This window comes from Terrapene carolina, unplaced genomic scaffold (assembly GCF_002925995.2).
Source record: "Terrapene carolina triunguis isolate 2854851 unplaced genomic scaffold, T_m_triunguis-2.0 Scaffold58, whole genome shotgun sequence".
In the NCBI taxonomy this organism is placed as follows: domain Eukaryota; kingdom Metazoa; phylum Chordata; order Testudines; family Emydidae; genus Terrapene; species Terrapene triunguis.
Genome location: NW_020664409.1, coordinates 32047056 through 32065285, shown reverse-complemented (window position 1 = coordinate 32065285; position 18230 = coordinate 32047056). Strand labels below are relative to the sequence as shown.

At 43.3% G+C, this 18230-nt stretch overlaps 1 protein-coding gene across 1 annotated transcript in view; it reads right to left on the bottom strand.

The window, feature by feature from the left end:
- Positions 1-13432, bottom strand: part of LPIN2 (lipin 2) — a 62679-nt gene extending 49247 nt beyond the window's left edge. Inside the window, exon 1 of the mRNA XM_024201585.3 lies at positions 13175-13432. The gene's annotated coding sequence lies outside the window, so the exon portion shown is untranslated. The remainder of the gene's footprint in view (positions 1-13174) is intronic.
- Positions 13433-18230: the final 4798 nt, after the last annotated feature.

The window sequence follows — 18230 nt, the reverse complement described above, 5'->3', positions numbered from 1 at the left end:
ACTGTCTAAAGATAGTTTTAATTAAGATATCTTTGAGCTATAATGTATCTCATCATGGAATAGGGATTATAAATTCTAATTATATAGTATGAGACAATATATTCATGTAATGTTCAAGAAAAGTTTTGTAAATGAGTTCCAATAGTTCATGGATTAGGGACCCAATCTTATGGGGCTCCAGGGGCTTCTGTATAGATTATTTAGGTTAATCTTTCTATCTACCCAATGGGACTCAGTGCTCAGTCTAGAATATAACCATCAGAGATACTTAGTTTTGCAGTTCTCAAACTGTAGATTTGTGTCTCCAGAGATAACATACTTGTTAACAGCAAAAATGTTTTTAAATAAATAAAATATAGAGGTGAGAAATAACAGACCTCAACCCTACTGCCCCTCTGCAAATTTGTGCACACAGAATCAATTCCTGACCTCTCTCTAAAAGTGCAAAAAGTCTCAAAAAGTTCAATGAATAGAAGATTGTTGGGGGCGGAATAGATCTGGACAAGGAGAAGAAGTCTGGAGATAAATGTGAGAAGGGAAGGACAAACAGTAGAAACAAAAGTGAAACTGTTTGAGCAGCATATACCAGAAGTCTTGAGATTTTTCTGAGTGTAACCTTCACTGATTTGAGATCTACCATACCATTCTCTCACTAGAAGGGAAAACCTATAATGGCAGCAGGCGGTAAAAGAGACCCAGTTTGGGAATAAGAACCATTCAAGAAATATATGTTTGCTGATGATGTTTTAAAGAAAGTCACACCAGTGAACTGGTGGAAGTCACTTAAGCACTTGAATTCAGAGACCGTTGAAGAGATAATCTCACTTTAAACAGCAGTAGTGTCTTCTGCCGGTGTAGAAAGAATATTTTCCTCCTTTGGACTAATTCATTTCAAATTGAGAAATTGTTTGGGACCTGAAAAAGCAGTAAAGCTTGTTTTTCTTTTCCAGATTATGAACAAACAGGAAAATGAAGGCGAAGATGTCTGAGTTAGCTGCAGAAGCCAATATTTTAAGTTTCTTGTGTTGACCTGGCTGACACAGTCGATTTAATTTTTTTTTTTAATATTTCATTTAACTATTTTACTTAAAAACAATTTTAACAAAAACAAACCTGATTTTAAAAAACTTGAATGTTTAACTAAATTCAAAAATTCAAATGCTTGTTTTGTTAAAATATGATATGTTTGCTGTTGAAGAAAAAAAATCCAGAATACATAACGTTGTTGTTTTAGATAAATGTAAATGTCTGTCTGGTGATGTTCTCCTCCTAATACAGCAAGAAAAACCTCCAAATATAAATTATTAACCTGTTGAATTAGAGATAGTTCACCTCCCAATGACTTCATAAATATCTGCTTCAATTACCTTTGGTAAATGAAATAACCGAACAATCATACATTTTCTGATATAGCTGTAAAAGTAATCTGAAAAGTTTTCAGAATAAATCTCTTTTAAAATGTATAGTGTGTACCTTCTAAAAATGAAACCTACATCTAGCTCTGAGTTGTGATGAATATGTATTAAGGTTATAACAACCAACAAGAATCCACTGTTATGTAGAAAACCATGATTAAATCGAGTCTTCCTGACTAGTGATTTAAATCATGATTTAAAACAATTTGATTTAAATCAAATCCACCCTGCAAGTTTGTATAGCACTTGGATACTACAATGACTGGCACAGAAAAGACCAGTTTTCTTTCTTACCTGTGAGGTAAAGGGGGAGTAAGAAATTAATTTTTGTATATGTTAATCTTACCTAAGTACTGCAGTTTCAAATGTGAATCTTCTCCAGTCTGCAAACAGCTTACTTGCTTCTGCTATTGCTCACAACTTTCCTGATACTTATGAAACCTAAGTTCTCCTAGCAAGAACCTTGTTAGACAAAGCCTGTTAAAGTGGGCAAAGAGACATAAGGCATAAACACACCCTAGGATATAAATGTATTCTTGCTTAAATCAAAGATAGTAACTATATAAAAAAAGACTGTGTGGCACATTCCTATGCCAGTGAAACCACTTGCTTTTCCTCTGCTTTTTCCTTCTTTATACTGGTCATGTTTTACCACAATTTTAGAGATTAAGCCACTTTATCTATAGATTGATTTTTCAGCTTCAACACCTTTGAGTAAACTTATTACTCTACCTTTTCTACACAATTTTCTGTTTTACCCATTATTTAAAGAAGTTCAGCATTCCAGTTTGACATTCAGTACTTCAACAGATCCTTTGAGCCTGGATAGCTGCTTTAGAGACCACATTTCTATACACCACTTCAGTTGCACCTACCAGAAGGCATTCATATCTCCAGGAGTGGATGGTGGGAGAAGCTTTGGATAAGAGCTACACTCTAACCTCTCAACAAGTTTCCCTGAATGTTAGTAAATTAAACAAAATGTAATTCCCTTTAGAAATAATTATAAAGTTAGCATATTTTTTCAAATAACAAAAAAAATTAAGACATTAAGGTTGCAAAGTCAAGTATGCAACAGTTAGTAAATGCCAGATTTAAGATTGCCTGCACAACCTTAATTTTGGCCACCTTGGGCATAGGCATTGTGAATAGTCTAATTACATGATCAGATAATATTTTTTTGCACAGAACTACTTCTTAATTCAGTGCACAGGAGAGTGCACTTAATGAGCAACTAATATTTTATTTTATCCATATTGTTCAAAGTGTGAAGTACACAAGGCTTGGGAACACACTATCCAAACTCTGTTCTGAAGACAGAATTAATTTCCTCATAGTCTTTTCTATGGCAGTCATTGTAGTATCCAAGTGCTATCCAACCTTTACTTTATTTTTACAATATCCATGTGAGATAAGTGAGTATTATCCCCATTTTACAGATGGGGAACTGAGGCAGAAAAAGATAAATTTATTTTCCGCTCCACTCCTCACTAATTAGGCCTGAAGTGGAGTATTGTGTCCACTTCTGGGCGCCATATTTCAGGAAAGAAGTGGACAAATTGGAGAAAGTCCAGAGAAGAGCAACAAAAATTATTAAAGGTATAGAAAACATGACCTATGATGGAAGATTGAAAAAATTGGGTTTGTTTAGTCTGGAAAACAAAAGACTGAGAGGGGACATAGTAACCATTTTCAAGTACATAAAAGGTTGTTACAAGGAGGAGGGAGAAAAAATGTTCTTAACCGCTGAGGATAGGACAAGAAGCAATGGTCTTAAATTGCAGCAAGGGAGGTTTAGGTTGGACATTAGGAAAAATTTCCTAACTGTCAGGGTGGTTAAGCACTGGAATAAATTGCCTAGCGAGGTTGTGGAATCTCCATCATTGGAGATTTTTAAGAGCAGGTTAGACAAACATCTGTCAGGAATGGTCTAGATAATACTTAGTCCTGCCATGAGTGCAGCGGACTGGACTAGATGACCTCTCGAGGTCCCTTCCAGTCCTATGATTCTAAGTTCAAAAGTATCCACTAGTTTTCGGTGTCCAATTTGAGACACTTAGGGCCTGATATTTGAGAATACTTAGCATAATATAGAACTTTAAATGTTCAACGCACAGCTCCCATTTACTTTAGTTGCAGCTCTGGGAGCTCAGCATTTCTGTAAGTCAGACCCCAGGGTACCAAGTTAGGCACCCAGAAAACAAGGAACACACAATTACTGACCAACTTGAAAAGCTTGGTTTAAGTAACTTCACCCTCCCCGTGGACGGGCTCATTTTCATATAAGATATTCTCGTAGCTTTGGTTTAGCTTCAAACCCTTCTCAAGAGACATACGCTAAACTGAAAAAAGATTTTATATGAGAATTTTTAAAAAGTGCCTACACCCATCAAGGTGGAGGAGAGAAAGATAATTATACCAGTGTCTGTTTAAATTCATCTTATACCTGTAGACAGAGACCTTAGTTTTTTTGGCATATTCCTTTTAGCGGAAAGGAAAAGTGATCTGTTTATTTGAGGCTGAACACCTTCCCAATCTTGCACTTTCATGGACCCATCCTAAGAGACTTCAGCCACTTTAATGATCCCTCTCTCTTCACAGCAGTGCAGCTCCTCTTGGAGCCACATCACAACTGGCCGGGTCTCTCTGTAGCAATCATGGAAGGGAGCCATGAAATTTGTGCAGTATTTCCTCTCATTTCAATTTCTTCCTGGGATGACCAAAGCATAAAAGGTACACACCCCTCTGCACCCCTACAACCCAATTTAGTGACTCAACTCTGTGGAGAGGCACAAGCATGCAGCACCAGGGAAAAAGCCTTTATTACAGTGCCTATGGAAGAGGGATTGTCCCTCTCCTTTCTCTGCAAATACGAATCTCATCTGTTTTGTGCTGATCTGATTTGGATTATCTAGGACTTTATTTTCACCTCTTTCTCACCTAATTTTAAACAAAAAATAAAGCATCCATGTACACAGCAAGACTGGAAATATGAAAAGCAATCCAACAATAATTAAGTCATGCTATCAATAGCATTTCCTTACCTTTAAACATATATTGCATTGTATCCACAGATTATACCATTATCATCACTATCAGATACAAGCATAGAGATTTCAAACACAGAGTCCCATAAAGTCTTTACCAAAAAGTGCAAATATGCAATTTGATAGCCACATAAATGACAACTGGAAACTTTCCTTAACCTACTTTCACACTTCAATGTTAAATGATTTTACACTCTCTCTCTCATACACACACACACACACACACACACACACACACACACCAGTAATTTTCTCCTTGATGCACTTAACATCCCTTAACATTGATTTTAATTAGGCACATGCATCACAAGAAGAATCTAATCATGCATTCAATTTGCATATAAAACAGTCTTTATTATGAATGGGATTTAAGGGGGGGGAGGGGAAATCAAGATTCCAGAATTTTCCCTGGGAAGGTGAGGAGGGAAGAGGAGAATAGATCTGTTTCCTAGTATAAAATATTGGTATTCTGATTGAACTTTTATGGACAGTCACAAAACTACTGTTTGTAAAAAGGATAAGTCTGTTAATCCCCAGCATGTGGTAGTGTTTTCTACATTATGCATTCATAGATTGTAATGCAATGCAGCCTCAGAGCTCCTTGACCCCGATAACACACAGACTTTTCATCCAGGGAATCAGAGGAAATAAATCAAAGGAATAGTGTATCAGCAGTAGAACAAGAGTACAAAAAAAAAAAAAAAAAAAAAAAAGACACCACCCTATAACAATAGTTTACAAAAATTGCTTGAAGATGGTAACTCCACTTCAGTATATATCACAAGTCAAATTCCAATTTGGCCTCAATTTGATTAACAAGATCTAGAGAGTTCCATCTTTGCTGTATATTTCATCAAGGTGAAATAAGCTTGTATTTCAGTTCCAATGCACAATACTGAAACATCTCCTCCTTCAAAGGAATGCTCCTCCATTGCTTACTTTCCATTATTTCCTCAAAAAACCAGCACAGCGACCATGCCACCAGCCCAAAGACAGGATTTCTTTTTGAGATTGTTACATTCCGTACTTGCATATACCCTGAGACTTCACTGACTTCTCAGTCAATGGAGCTGTACAGCGTACACCAATGCAGAATTTTGCTGTTTACAGAATGAGACCTCAATGTTATTACTCAGAATATTTTTAACCTATTGAATAGCCCAATTCCAATATTCTGTATGTTAATTCAGGAGACTTGAGTTTAATTTCTGAGTTCAATCTCATTTCCTCGGCCAAATGGGTTAAGAGTGTTAGGCCAATCTACATTACGCAGTTAGGTAGTGTAGTTAAGAGGCCTTATGCTGACCTAATAACGAATGTGTCTACACAACCAGATCCCTTTCACCGATGTAACTCGCCCACTACGTCATCTTAATTACTCCATTTCCATGAGAGGCGTAGTGCTTAATTCGATGTTGCTAGGTCAACAAAGAGGCAGAGTAGACACTGCATTGCTTACGTTGACCTAACTGGCCTCCAGGAGGTGTCTCACAATGCTCTGGTAAACGTTTTCAGCTCTGCTGCACAGAAGTCAGGTACACAGGAAACAGTCCCTCCCCTATCAAAGGGCCAGGAACTTTTGAATTTCCATTTCCTGTTTGTTTGGCATGGAGAGCTCGCTTGCACAGATGATCACAGCAGCTCCACACTCCAAATGCAATCCAGTCTGGAGTACACAGGAGGTGGTGGATATTCTTGGTCTGTGGGGAGAAGAAGCAGTGCAGGCACAACTCTGATCCAGCCATAGAAATGCAGACATCTGCAAGCAGATTGCGCAAAGTGTGGGGAAGAAGGGCTATATCAGGGACACACCACAGTGACGTGTGAAAATCAAGGACCTGCGGCAGGCATACCAGAAGGTAAGGGAGGCGAACAGTCGCTCTGGTACAGCACTGCAGACATGCCTCTTCTACAAGGAGCAGCATGCGATTCTCAGCAGCGACCCCACCACAACCCCCAAGAGCAGCGTGGAAACCTCTGAGGAGTCGGAAACCCAGACCAGTTCAGGCAACACTAAGGAGGAGGTCTTCGACGAGGAAAAGGAAGAGGAGAATGGGAGACAGGCGAGCCGGAGAGCCAGGAGCTATTTGTAACCCTGGAGCAGTCCTGCCAGTTGCAGAAGAGCATCGTGGCCAAGCATGATGCCGATGAAGGAACCTTTGCTAAGTATGCAATTTCAAGTAATATTTTAGGGTCAGTACAGCGGAACAAAGAGTTGATGCACTCCGAGATTTTATGGAATCCTCCACAGAGATCTCTAGGAAACTTTCCTTGAGGTACTTGGCAATCCTCTGCTGGAGGTTCCTTGGCAGAGCTGCCTTGTTCCTTCCTGCATTGAGAGACACTTTCCCATGCCACTCTGCAATCACTTGGACAGGGACCAAAGCTGCACACAGGCGAGCAACTTAGGGACCGGGGCGGAAGCCACAAGCGTGTAGCAGATTCACTCCTGAGGGTAAACAGGAAATCAAGGGTGCGATATCTTCCATAGTGACCACCGCCTGTGGAAAATGGTGGTACCGTTTAGAGTATTGCCCCCCTTAAGTAACCCACAACCATTTCAGATTGCTTCAGTGCAATAAAAAATGCCCCTGCCCTGGCCTCACCATACTTGGGGTCTTCTGCCTCATGTGTGCTTGCCTAGGGTCACCGAAAAAATGATAGGCATGTTACCAGCATTGTGTTAATGTTACTGTTGTTTCAAATGCTCTGTGTGTAGCTAACAATAGCTCTTCTGTTTATTGTGAACCATGTGTTTCCAGATTTCACCTTGAGAAACAACCGCCCTACAGCAGCAGAGTGTCTGCACAAGATAAGAAACCGTCCGAGAAGGACCAAGGAAGATATGTTCCAGATTGTGCTGCAGCAGTCAGAGGCTGAAAACACTGAACACAAGAAGTGGAGGGAAAGTGAAAAGCAGGAAAGAGAAGAGAAGGATTCTTACAACAGGGATGCCAGAGAGAGGCTGATTAAAGTTATGGAGTGTCAAACCGACATGCTCCAGACTCTCCCCTGCACATTCCTTTCCACCTTTTGACACTTTGTGCTTTCCTCTACACTCCACCCCTACAGACAGCTGTTCCAATGAAAGCTGGACCTATACTCAATTATGAAAATCATCCCCCTCTGATTCCTTCCCCCCCCCCCCATCAACTGTGTGGATGACTGTGTGCGCCTGTGTGGTTTGTCTGTCAATAAAAGCAGTGTTTTTATTAATACACACTCTTTCTTTATTTTCCCGCAAGGGATGATACCTAATAGCACCATGCAAATCAGCAACTTTATTAGTCCCCTTACACTGAATCCTAGGACTTAACAATCATAGTTGCTTCATAGGCTACCAGATTTAAGTAATCATTACAGTCCCAAGCATAGCAGCAACCATTACCGGTTTTCTTGTTGGAACAGCTGTCTCAAGGCATCCCTTATTCTTACTGCCCCACGTTGCGCCCCTCTAATTGTCCTGGTATCTGGCTGCTCAAAATCAGCAGCCAGGCTTTCTGCCTCAGCAGTCCACCCCTGAGAAAACTGTTCGCCCTTCCCTTCACAAATATTATGCAGCATACAACACGTGGCTATAACCGTTGGAATATTTTCCTCGCTCAGGTCTAGCCTGCCCTATAGGCATCGCCAGCGCGCCTTTAAGCAGCCAAATGCACATTCAACCTACTCAGCCTGTTGTTGAACCACTCCTTACTGCTATCTAGGTTTCCCATGTATGGCTTCATGAGCCATGGCATTAATGGGTATGCCAGGTTTCCCAAGTTCACTATGGGCATTTCTACTTCCCCTATGGTGATCTTCTGGTCTGAAGAGAAAGTCTCTGCTTGCAGCTTTCTGTACAGACCAGCGTTCCTAAAGATATGTGTGTCATACACTTTTCCAGATCACCCCACGTTAATGTCAGTGAATCAGCCCACAGTGATCCACAAGCACCTGCAAAACCATAAAGAAGTACTCCTTCCGATTGATGTACTCGGTCATAAGATGGTCCGGTGCCAGAATTGGAATGTGTGTCCCACCTATCACCCCACTGCAGTTAGGGAAACTGTGCAAAGCCATCCACAACATCACGCATGTTGCCAAGAGTCACGGTCTTTCACAGCAGAATGCGATTAATGGCCTTGTACACTTGCGTTAACACAGCACCAACGGTTGACTTCCCCACTCCAAACTGGTTCGTGACCGACCGGTAGGAGTCTGGAGTCTCCACCTTTCACACTGCAATCGCCACACGCTTCACCCAGAGGGCAGCTCTCATTTGGGAGCCCTTGCGCCGCAGCGCTGGGGCGAGCTCAGCACACTGTTTCATGAAGGTGGCTTTCCGCATCCAAAAGTTCTGCAGTCACTGTTCGTCACCCCAGACTTGCATAACTATGTGATCCCACCACTCTGTGCTAGTTTCCCAAAAGCAATGTTCCGCTGCAGTCAGCTCGTCTGTGAATACCAAAAGCAATCTAATATTGCTGCTGTCCATGTTGGACACCACGTCAGGCAACTGTGACTGCTGTTGCCTTTGTAACTTCAAGAATAATCCACTGCCACTTGCGATGTGCTAATGAGAGCTAGCAGAGCAGTGGAGAGCAGTGCGGGGTCCATTCCTGCAGATAGATGTGGCGGGGAAAGCACTAAGGGACACTGCAAAATGCCACGAACTGAAGACGGAAGCACATTGAATGCTGGGATGGAAAGCAGTGCATCACGGGGCATTGAGCCTGGACCCATGCGATCCCCTCTGCCTTCCCACAAGACCTAGCAGTAGAAGGGGGAGAGCTGCAATGTGGGATACCTAACCACAGTGCACTGCTCTCCTTGGCGATGCAAGTGCTGCAAGTGTGGACACGCTATGGCGCCAGTGGAAGACAGTGTGGACACGCAACTGCGCTTTTAATTAATGCACTTTAATGAAAGTGGTATAACTTCTAGCGCAAAAACTTGCCAGCGCAGACATACCCTAAATGACTGGCTGGGAAGGGCCCATTCAAGTTGGATGGCCCATCAGGGGGACACTTAACTCACAATGGACCATGGAAGACACCCATCCACATCTAATGGGCTTTCTTGTAAACTTTCTAACTAAAGTATGGGTAATGGCCTCTGCTGTGACTAAGCGAAGCATGCATGGGCATGTGACTTGCCCATGTGATTGTTACTGGACTCTATCTTGGAATACCAGAGCTTTTCCACTGAAAGGCGTGGGAACCAAGCTTGGAGACAAAGGGTTCCCACCATATGCAAAAGCTATTTAAGGCAGGAGAATGACAACATCACAGTTCTTCACTGACTCTCCACCCAAAGGAGACTCTTGGAAACACCTGAGAAACAAGGACTGAACTGGGAACAAGTGCTGGACCCAGGCTAGAGGGATTTCTAACCTGTGAAAGGAATACCCGGGGTTTTTAAGCTGCAAGCAAGGGCAGCTGGCCCCTTAAGAATCTCTGCAGCCAGCTTAAATCATTATTTAGGGTGAGAATTTGCTACTCATATCCAATCTCTTTAGTATATTAAGCTTAGATTGCATTTTTGTTTATTTGATAGGTAACCTGCTTTGATCTGTTTGCTATCCCTTATAATCACTTAAAATCTATCTTTTGTAGTTAATAAATTTGCTTCTGCTTTATCACAAACCAGTGTGTGGGATTTATAACTTGAGGCAAAAAGCAGTTATATATATCCTCTCCATGAATTTCATGAGTTTACGCTGTACAGATCTCTGTGCAGTGCAAGACAGTATAATTTTGGGTTTGCACTCGGGGGGGGGGGGGGGGGGGACGGGGGGGGGGTGCACTTGAGCAGCTCCTTAGCTGTAGCCTCCCCATGCAGAGCTAATCTCAGCAGTCTGTACGTACTGCAAATGGGTGTGTCCCTACCTGTATGTGTGCTGGAGTATGTGGCAAAGGGCTTGGCAGGCTGGTCACAGCAGTACAGTGTAAAGGGAGCCCAGGCTAGTGGGTCAGGGGGGCTCAGTGGTACCCCAGTTCCAGGTAGCACCCTGGGGGGAACGCATCACACCCACTTTTTAAAAAATAATCTAAATTTTAAGTGTTATAGTTGCCCATTTTAAATGGAGATTTCTTAAATCCACAAGGCCAAAATTTCAGAGATGAGCAAAAGTGTGCATGCCCACCGTATGCCATTACCATCATGTCCTGATGTACCAAGTGCAGGGGTTTTAAACACCCTGTCATCCAGCCCTGCTCAGAGCCATCAAGGCTCTCAAAGTGTATTCCATGGTTGCTTAAGATGAAAACTGCAGGAATCTACAAACAAATTGGCTGTTTTGAATACTGTTTGTTTACAAACAAATTGGCTGTTTTGAATACTGTGGCAGACAAATGCCTGCTATATACCGGCATTACAAGATTTGCATGTAAAAAGGGGGGGGGTTATGTACACAATTAGACATACAATCAAATGTTCCATATTCAGAAATGTGGTGCAAAGTTCACAAAACAAAGAATCAAACTTAAATATTGATATATTTAAACAAAGAACTCAGATACTAGCCGATAAAATTATATTTATTGTTACTGCTGCTTACCACTCCTTTTAGGTTTATTTTTGCTGTATTTGAAAGTAAAACCCAAGAAGATGCATTGATGATGTAGTCATTAATTCAAGCAGCAGCCTGACAGCCTCAGTAATCATGTTCATGTATAGACATCTCTTTTTCTTTGTTTAGCTTAGGGGGTTCTAAAATTCGTTTTAGAATGTTACCAACACTATAGCAGAGTGTTCATGGACCACCTCCTCTCCTATTCACATTAGCAGATAGAAAGGGAGGTGATAGAAAGGGAGGTGATCGGTACAATCACATAACATACCTGTAGCAATTACAAAAATTGTTTTCATGGAAAAGTAGCATCAGGCAAATATTTTCATCTGTCTTCATGCTATTTAGAAGTTAGAAACAAGGAGCAGCAACACTGTAACCAATCTCATCTCCATCAACCACAAGCAAGTGCTCCACAGACCACAGCCCAAGAACTTCTGACTTAATGGCAAGAACTAAAGCCTCTCTAAATGCAAGTTAAAACTGCCCCACCTTTACACAGCCCTCAAAAAGCTTTAGACACCATTTAAAGGTGACCGACAAGGCGCTTTATTTTTGATTGGGTTTATGCTCTTTATACACCATAAAGGAGCAAAAAGCAGTAAAAACGTTAAGGATTTTTTTTAACGTTACTTATTTTTACCTTCAAAATCAGGTTTATCAAATCTGGTCTTCCCTGGTTTTGTTGGAGAATCTTTGAAAAGTGTAATGGATCTTTATCTGAGCTGCAGGGGTGTACAGAGACCAGTGAGAGACAGAACATTCTCTCTTCTCATTAGGAAAAAACCACCATAAGTAAGTATGTATATACCACTTTTCACATTCAATGCATTTCACAAACATTAACTAGTTAGCACTCAAAAAGACACTGGATGCATCATCATATTGTTAAGAAACTACTTTGATGCTTTGGATTTTCCTACCATTACATATGAATCGTATGCAATCCTCCTTCTCCTCAGAAGGAATCCCAATTGGGCAACACACATCATGGGACATGGCTACTTACAGCAGTGCCAAGTTAATCTCTCAGGGTTCTGCCAAATCAGGTTTTTTTCAGTGTCTTTGGGGGGGGGGAGGAGAGGAGCACGAATAGTGATGTTCGAGGAGGACTCAAAACATTTTCTGCCGTGATTGACAAAACACCACCTAAGACCAGCCCTGGCTACTAAATCCTATAAGAGTGTGTAGTATTTAGAAATCATCAGATGTACACATCACCTCCTGTGTAGCTTCACTGGTGATAGCCATTATGGAACTGATGCATAGCCAAGATGTGGGCATTTTTACCATCATGTCCTGATGTACCAAGCGCAGGGGTTTTAAACACTCTGTCATCCAGCCCTGCTCAGAGCCATCAAGGCTTTCAAAGTGTATTCCATGGTTGCTTAAGATGAAAACTGCAGGAGTCTACAGAAAACAACTCAGATAAAGCAGGTCATTGGCAGCAACTCAAAACGCAGACACAGCGAGTGCACGCCAAGTGATTCATAACTTCATCCTCTGCTACAACAGGAAAACCAAGGCAAAAATGCCCCGCAGCTAAACAAGCTCAACAACTTCCGCGTAAGAGCAGCACAGGTACAAAGGGCAGGGGCTGGCAGGTGTTTCTGGTAAGTATTTTTCAAATTCACGTTCCGTTATTTGGCATGTTTAGGCCAGGATCCCAGCACGCGTCACGCGGATACGTGCCGGGCGCGGAGGCTCGCTCCACACCCCACCCCAGGTCCCTCCCCCGGAGAGTCGGGGTGCGGGGCCCCATCACACTCCAGCAGCTTTAGCTCAACCGGCCTCAGTTTCCCGGAGTGTCTCTCCCAGACAGACCCGCCCCCAACCCCGGGTGACCCCGCCACGCTCCCCTCGCGCCCGTACGGCAGCCCGGGCCGGCTCCGACTCTCGCCACGGCAGCGCTCAGGCAGGAAGCCCCCTCGGCTGGCCCGGGGCGGCGGCACCGTGGTGAGGTGGCAGCCGGTCCTGTCCCCGCAGCGGCCGGGGAGAGGCGGGAACCGCAGGCGCTGCCTGGGGCACCGCGCAGGCGGGAGGTTTGGCCGCATCCAGCCCTTCCCCCCCGGGCTCGTTGGGGGTTGTGGGCGTGAGGACACCCAGCCCCAGCCGGGCCCCGGAGCAAACCTCCCGGCAAAGCCCGGGCCTCCGCTTACCTCCTGCCGAGGAGCAGTGGTTGGGGCCGAGCGGAATGGAGCGTCGGTTGCCCCGGGAGCCCGTGAAGCAGGCGCGCCTGCGCACTGAAGCGGGGGAAGGGGGATTCCGGGTCCCGAAGCCCAGCCAGTTCCACTCAGCTGAGCCGCCGCCGCCGCCTCGCCCCACGTGACCCCGCTCCCTGGCGTATCTGCTCTGGCGCTCTCAGCTGGGGCGCGCGCCCGCCCAGAATGGAGCTTTGCCGCCTCTGCGACGTGCAGGCGGCAGGGCCACGGGCCAATTAGCGACAGCACCGGGGGGCGGGGCTATCAACATGAGTGTGCGCGTGTCCCAGAGCCGTCTTGCAGACCTCTGCCTTCTCGCTCCGTGTGCTGCGGGCAAGCCGCGGTGTGTTCAGCGCCGCTGCTGCTGCAAACTGATGTCTGTCTCCGTGCATTATGGCTGTTAACGCGTGTGTCTCCCAGTGCATCGCTGCTTATCCCGGGGTGTGTGTCTGTCTGCATATCTGTCCGAGACTGTTCATGACTGCTGCAGGTCCGCTGTCTGGACACAAAATGTGTCTATGTCCATTTCCGTATTTCTGCAAAGTACCAAAGCTCAGGGGGAGTTTGTGGGGCGGGGACGGACAGAGAGACAGGTAACGACGCTCTCTCCTCTGTGCTTGTAGTAACAGCCATTCTAGGGGTTGTATTTGTTTCAGCAGGAACGTAGCTCCCACATTAGTTCTCTCACTGGTGGTGGGGAGTTTGCGCAAGGGCAATGGGTAGGTTGCTTGCTGTGGCCTTTGTGTAATTATTTAAACTTTTAGTTGTTATATTGTTAGTGATGGGCCTTGCTGCCTTCCTGGTAATTCTGGACAAATATGCTCTTCTTCAGCACCACCACTGTTTCTGCCCGTAGTTTCTCATTCTTCTCCGTCCTCCTTTTTCTCTTTCTTTCTCTTGTCTCCTCTCCACCTGGTATTGCCCTCCCTGCAGCAGCTCCTAATCCTCCTTCCCATTTGTAAAAGTAGCCACTGGAATCAGAGGATTCTGATCCCACTGTCTTGTATCTTTTGCAGCCTTGACTCAGTTGACAGTACTGTGCCCAGCAAATAAAGTTCATTTTCTTACCAACACTCCTGTGTGACACACTTTTTCTATGTCATAGATTTCACTCCCACCCATTTCCTCATCCCCATCTGTTACAGGCAATAAAATGTTTTAATGCTTACATTTTTAGTGTCATCATTTCTAATGCTTTATTAACACCCAATGAGATGAAAAGTAGGTAATGGTAGAGTTCACACTTCTCAGAGCTGTTCGTTCAGACTGTCTACACTTGGTTCATACTGTGAAAGTTATCTTTGCATCCATGAGGGGCTTGCATTTTTTTAAATGAAAACTTAGATTCTATAGAATCTGAACTTGTCAAGCAAGCCAGGTAAATACCTCAAGTTAGCTGGATGTTTCACACCACTGGTTTAGAGTTCAGTAAAGCTAGTTAGTTATTATTTATTTGCATTATGATAGTGCCCACAGGCCCCAACTGAGACTGGAGCACCATTTTGCTAGGCACTGTACATACACATAATAAGAGACAGTCCCTGCCCCAAATATCTTTCAGTTTAGACAAGACATACAAAAGATGAAAGGGGAAACAGGCAGAGAGAGGTGAAATTATTTACCCAAGTTGACACGGCAGGGCCGTGACAGAAGTGGAAATACAGCCCAGGTCTCCTGAGTCCCAGTCCAATGTTCTATAAACAAAACCTGCTGCCTCTTTATTTTAATGTAGATTTTTTAAACCAATAAATGATCAGATTTTTGTAAAGAATGGATTTCATTCCATTTAGGTGGAGGGCCATTTTGATATTTACCTTGTTTTTACATTTACATTTGTGTGACATCACACAATTGGGTATTTTGCATAATATTCAACACAAGACAGCAGTCATTGCTAGAAAATGATATGCTAGCACAGTGATCTATGGGTAGGGAAAGCCTTGCTACGGTGGGCAGGCACATGCTCTCTGAATCTCAGCCTATAGGCTTCTTGCATATCTTTTGTACATGCAGAAGTCCAACACAGCTAAGAGAATGTGGTTTGACTTCTGCATCTCTTACGACAAATGGCCTGGAAAGATATGTCAACATATTTTAATTATTTGTGACTTGTGTGTTTCTCATTGTTATTTTAAAAAATTTGGACACAGAACTGAAATCTGTTCCCTTCACCATGCACACACACTGATTTTTGATTGCAGGTTTTTTTAAGTATTTATTTAGAAAACATACACAGAATTGCATAGACTATGCAAATATATATACGTTTTAAAGTTATAGGTCAAATTTCAAGCCTAATTCTTCTTGATAATGTTGCTTTTTCACATCAGTAATTGAGTCAATGTTGGAAAACTTTATGGGTCAGATTCTACCCCCCAGATACACACTTGCAATTCTCACTCAAGTTAGTACCGTTAATGGTCACTCCTTCACTGCTGCACAAATATGCCTATTTCAGCTGCTGCAGTTTTCTAAAGAACCACTCATTTGAATAGCATGTCAGGACAACTGTGACCCAGCTATATTTTAATAATATCTTTCCTGAACATATGGTATCTGGGAACTAAGATTTAAAGATGTTAAATACATTCATCCTAAATTAAGTCAGGTTTCCCCTCCATTACTCTTTGTTATGTTCCTTCTTCGATGTCTTAATTCAACTTTGGATAAGGGCAAGATAAGCATGTTAGTGTTTGTCCCCATAAAAATATTTTCTTCCTCCATCCATGATATCTTTGCTGCACATAACAGAAGGAGCTTTTCCAGTTAAGAGGAATCTCCTTTCTGGCACCAGAAAGATTTAACTGCTTCTTCCCCCCTCCAAAAAATAAACCCTTCTTCTTTATGTTCTCAAAATGAAATCTTAAGCTAGAGCCTCTTATAACATTAAACCAAATCCAGCAACTGACTGACTGCTCAGATGGCAGAAAAATCTTTACTGGCAGGTGGTGTCACTTTAACTGATAATTCAGCCCTTCCATTTCAGCCTGTGACACAGATCACTCCGGCATTCTGAACAAACCACTACCAAAACCTTAGTCAGCCAGAAAGAAACAAAAGGTGTTTTATTTGGCTGTTGCCCACTTCAGGCAGGATACCGCCTGCCTCTACAGGCAAGTCATCAGTAGCAAATCAAAAGGACAATAGTCCCACATCAGATCTATCTTCTCTGAGGGAGGCTCTGGCAGGCAGCCTTCTTTTATGCCATTTCCTGCCCCAGCTAAGCCTCTCCCACAGAGTGACAGCTAAAGGTTTGCTCTCCTTCCTAGTCAGTCCCTAGCTGAGCTGTGATCCACACCTCCCCCCTTACCTCCCTTCCCCACAAGCCTGAGCCCTATGGTAGGTGTAGCAGAGTGGGGCTGAGTCCACAGCCGCTCATTAACCTTTTCCTGGCACCTGTGTTGTACACGCTATCAAACAGCTCCAGAAAAGAGGGTCCTGATAATATGGAAATCCATTTCAGAACAGTAGGTGGGATCTGTGAAGGGACTTAGGCATTACAAGGCTGAGCATCATGTTGCCTAGATAATCACAGGAAACTGCGATCCACAAAGCTGAGTTAGGCGCCTAGGCTCCCTATACAGTGGATGGGAAGAGATAGGTCTCAGACAGCCATCTACAAAACCAGCACTCTAGGCAAGGAGCCACCTAAGCTAGCCATTGTGAGATGCCGACAACAGGGATGTGTGCTAATCCCCATCCCTCTGTCAGTGATAAGTGCCTAAATCCAGGCTGCAGGGAAGCACATAGTTCTGTTTAGCAATCTACGAATGGGAACCTGCTGCCTCTAGTCAGACAGCATAGGCTCCTAGAGATGTTTCATGAGGGAATAAGTTAGGAACCTGCCTCAGACCACACAAAAAAGGGGTAGGCAACACCTACTTTAACTGTTGGTCCAGTGGTTAGTGCACCCACCTGGGCTATTGGAGACCCAGGTTCAATTCCCCCCACCCTGCTAGCGGGCAACAATGGATTTGGATGGGGGAGGCTATAGGATATGCTGATATGAGGCTCCCTCAGTCTGTCCTGTTAAAATTATTGCATTGTGGATAAATAATGAAAGAATGGCTGGAGCAGGTAGACTGGACCCAGGGTACTCCATCTCTCAGGTGGGTACCATAACCACTGAGCTACACAGTGATTCTCACTGGCCTAGTGACTTATTTAAATATTTATCCACAATGGAACAATCATTGGATTGGATTGGATTGGATTGGGGCGGGGCGGGGCGGGGGAGCAGTGTTCCAGATCGCCTGGTAAGAAGAGAGTCAACATTCTTCTTGAATTCACCACCCAGCATTTTCCCCAATAAAATATTTAAAATAATGAGAAAACCATAAGTCTTAATAGGACCCTCACGCTCAGGATTTTCAAACGCTGGTATGCTTACAACAGGAAAAAGGCTGAAACTTTCCACTCCCTTGTCACTTTCCCCTTTCTCATCTTAACCTTGTTCTGGTTCTTCCCCACTCTGCTTTTATTATGAATAGATTTTGTAAGAGGATTTTGAATGCAAAACCTTTAAAGATGGAGATTTTAAAATGAATTTCACTCAGTTGGAGTAACTGTGTGAGTGGAGACATACTGGGGAATCAGTGGAGGTGATAGGAGATGGGGGAAAGGGAGAAGGAAAGAGGATAAAGAAGGGAGAAGAGGGTCTAGAGGGAAAAGAATGGCATGTGAAAGGTGCAAGAGGAAGAATGTGTAAAGCCTAGGGGACAAGACACAGATATAATGGAAGGAAAAAGTCACCGTAAGGAAGTATTTCTCTTGATGTCTCTCTTCCACTCCTTTATGTCTCTCTATTCCGAACAGCCTCCCACATTCCTTGTTCTCTTAATTCTTCTCAGCTGTGTAAGAACCTGAACAGAACCAAACAGTTTCTTCTTGAACATTTTCCTCTTTATGTTTTCTGTTGCTCTTTGCTCCTTTCTACATTCGTAAACATCACTTTGCCTCAGTTCTCTACCACAGGGAAATCTGTGTGGAGATTATTTTTTTTCAGCCATTCTAA